The sequence below is a fragment of the Gavialis gangeticus genome, unplaced genomic scaffold, assembly GCF_001723915.1.
Source record: "Gavialis gangeticus isolate Ggan-Ray unplaced genomic scaffold, GavGan_comp1, whole genome shotgun sequence".
Taxonomy (NCBI): Eukaryota; Metazoa; Chordata; order Crocodylia; family Gavialidae; genus Gavialis; species Gavialis gangeticus.
This window is the reverse complement of record NW_017728996.1, coordinates 38,772,166-38,774,792: the sequence shown is the minus strand read 5'-3', so window position 1 is coordinate 38,774,792 and position 2,627 is coordinate 38,772,166. Positions and strand designations below refer to the sequence as shown.

The window sequence follows — 2,627 nt, the reverse complement described above, 5'->3', positions numbered from 1 at the left end:
AAGTTCCCAGGATGGAGAGTCCATAACCTCTCTGTATAACCTGTTCCAGTGCTTTATTACCCTCCCAGTGAGACAGTTTTTTCTAATATCTAACCTAAACATCCCATGCTGCAATGTGAGACCATTGTTTCTTGTTCTGGGATCTGCCACCACTGAGAACAGTCTAGGTCCATTCTCTTTGTAACCACCATTCAAGTAGTTGAAGACTGGTATTAAATCTCACCTCAGTCTTCTCTTCTTCAATCTAATTAAGCCCAGTTCCCTCTGTTGCAATAGAGACATCCACATCACTGTACCAAGCTCAAAACCTCTCTTCAACGATCTCACTCAGGGAGTCTACAGCCATCTGTCCTGCTTCCTGGAGAACCTCCACAAGCCTAGGGTAATGCTTCCACCACCCAGGCACTGGTCTCTGGCATGGCTCTGTGCAGCCCAGGGCACACAGACCCTGCAAAACCAGGGGCTGCTTTGTTCTCAGTAATATTTCTGAGTGCTTTTTTCAGCCTGAAGCATCCCAAGATAGCATCAGAAAGAACTGAGGGAAAATAAAAAGAAAAAAACTTTTTTGGCCAGGCAAGAGGAAGAAGGCCTCTTCTTCAGTCACAATGCAGGATATAACCCAACACTTTATTGATCTGGGGGGGAGGGGACAGTTGGATGAGGAAGTCAGAATACACTTTGAGCAAACAAAAGCAACTTAAGTCTTTACAGAAACTGGATACAGTGACCCTTTTAAGATGCCACTTGCCTATACATAATTCCTAACTCCTGGCAGTTTTCCAGGTTTCTACTTACAGAAATCACCAGGCCACTGCCTGGGGTACATGCTTGTAGTTTCCAGGTACGCACTGTAAGGAAGAAAGAGCTTTCCTCTTCCCCTAGGAATTTTATCTGGCCAGATAACCTGGTTGACCAGCCTGATTTAAGAGGAGCAGGGCAGGAGAGGGGTCACCTGGGCTGACCTGTTTGAGGGGGAAGGGATTTCTTCACACTCTTACCCTCTGTAGAGAAGTCATGTGCCTCAGCCCCCTAACCATTTTTGTTGCCCTTCATGGGACTGTCTCCAATTTTTCTACATCCTTTCTGTAGTGGGGGTGGGGGAAGGGCAAAACTGGACCCAGAACTCCAGATGTGGCCTCACCAGTGCTGAATAGAGGGGAATAATCACTTCTCTCGATCTGCCGGCAGCACTCCTACTAATGCAGCCCAGTATGCTGTTAGCCTACTTTGCAACAAGGGCATATTATTGGCTCATACTCAGCTTATTGTCTTTGTAACCCCCAGGTCCTTTTTTGCAGGGTTGCTGCTTAGTCAGTCAGTCCCCAGTCTGTACTGGTAGATGGGATTGTTGCTTCCTAAGTGTAGGACTCTGTGCTTGTCCTTATTGAACTTAGTGAGATTTTTTTTTGGACCAATCTTCCAATTTCTTTAGGTCACTCTGAATCCTAGCCCCACCCTCCAGCATATCTACTACTCCCACTAGCTTGGTGTCATTTGCAAACTTGCTGAGGGTGTACTTCATCCCATCTTCCAGGTCATTGATGAAGATATTGAACAAAACTGGCCCCAGGATTTCCCCCTCGGACACTGCACTTGATACCAGCTATCAATTCAATATTGAGGCATTGATCACTACCCTTTCAGCTCAACGCTCCAGCCAGTTTTCTTACAGTTCATTCATCCAACTCATGCTTCCTTAGCTTGCTTGTGAGAATGTTGTGGGAGGTGGTATCAAAAGCCTTGCTCAAGTCAAGGAATATCACATTTACTGCTATTCCTGCATCCACAAAGCCAATCATCTCATCATAGAAGGCAACCAGGTTGGTCAGGCATGTCTTGCCCATGGTGAATCCATGCTGATTGTTCCTACTCACATTCTCCAAGTACTTGGCCATGGATTCCTTGATGACCTGCTCAATGATTTTTCCAGGGACTGAGGTGGGGATGACTAGTCTGTAGTCCCCAGATCCTCCTCCATCTCTTTCTTAAAGATGGGCACTATATTTACCATTTTCCAGTCATCCAGGACTTTTCCTGATTTCACAAGTTTTTGAAGATAATGGACAGTTGCTCTGCAATCAGATCATCCAACTCCCTCAGCACCCTTAAGTACATCACATTTGGCCCCATGGACTTGTGCCTGTCCAACTTTTCTAAATAGTCCCTAGGATGTTCTTTCACCACTGTTGTCTGCTCACCTCCTCCCCAGTCTGTGCTGCCAAGTGCAGTAGTTTGGGAGCTGACCTTGCCTGTGAAGACTGTGGTAAAAAAGGATATTGACTAATTCAGCCATTTCTGCATCATCTGTCAGTAGTTTGCCTCTACCATTCGGTAAGCGGTATCTTCCTCGTTTTGCTAACATACTTGTAGAAACCTTTCTTGCTACCCTTTATGTCCCTTGCTAGCTGCAACTTCAGCTGTGCTTTGGCATTCCTGATATCATCCCTGCATGCTGAGCGATACTCCCTAGTCATTCATCCAAGTTTCCACTGCTTGTAAGCTTCCTTTTTGTTTTACTCCTAGTCAGCCCCTCCACAGCCTGTGTCAAGGACAGGTCATCTATAGTCTGTGTTTCCCCACCACCCAGCAATTAACAGGGACTTACTGTTACAGGCACAACTGCCCAA

General features: G+C 46.1%; 1 protein-coding gene across 5 annotated transcripts in view; it reads left to right on the top strand.

The window, feature by feature from the left end:
• The window catches only part of APBA2 (amyloid beta precursor protein binding family A member 2), a 342,515-nt gene that overhangs the window by 182,260 nt on the left and 157,628 nt on the right, over positions 1-2,627 (top strand). The window lies entirely within an intron of this gene.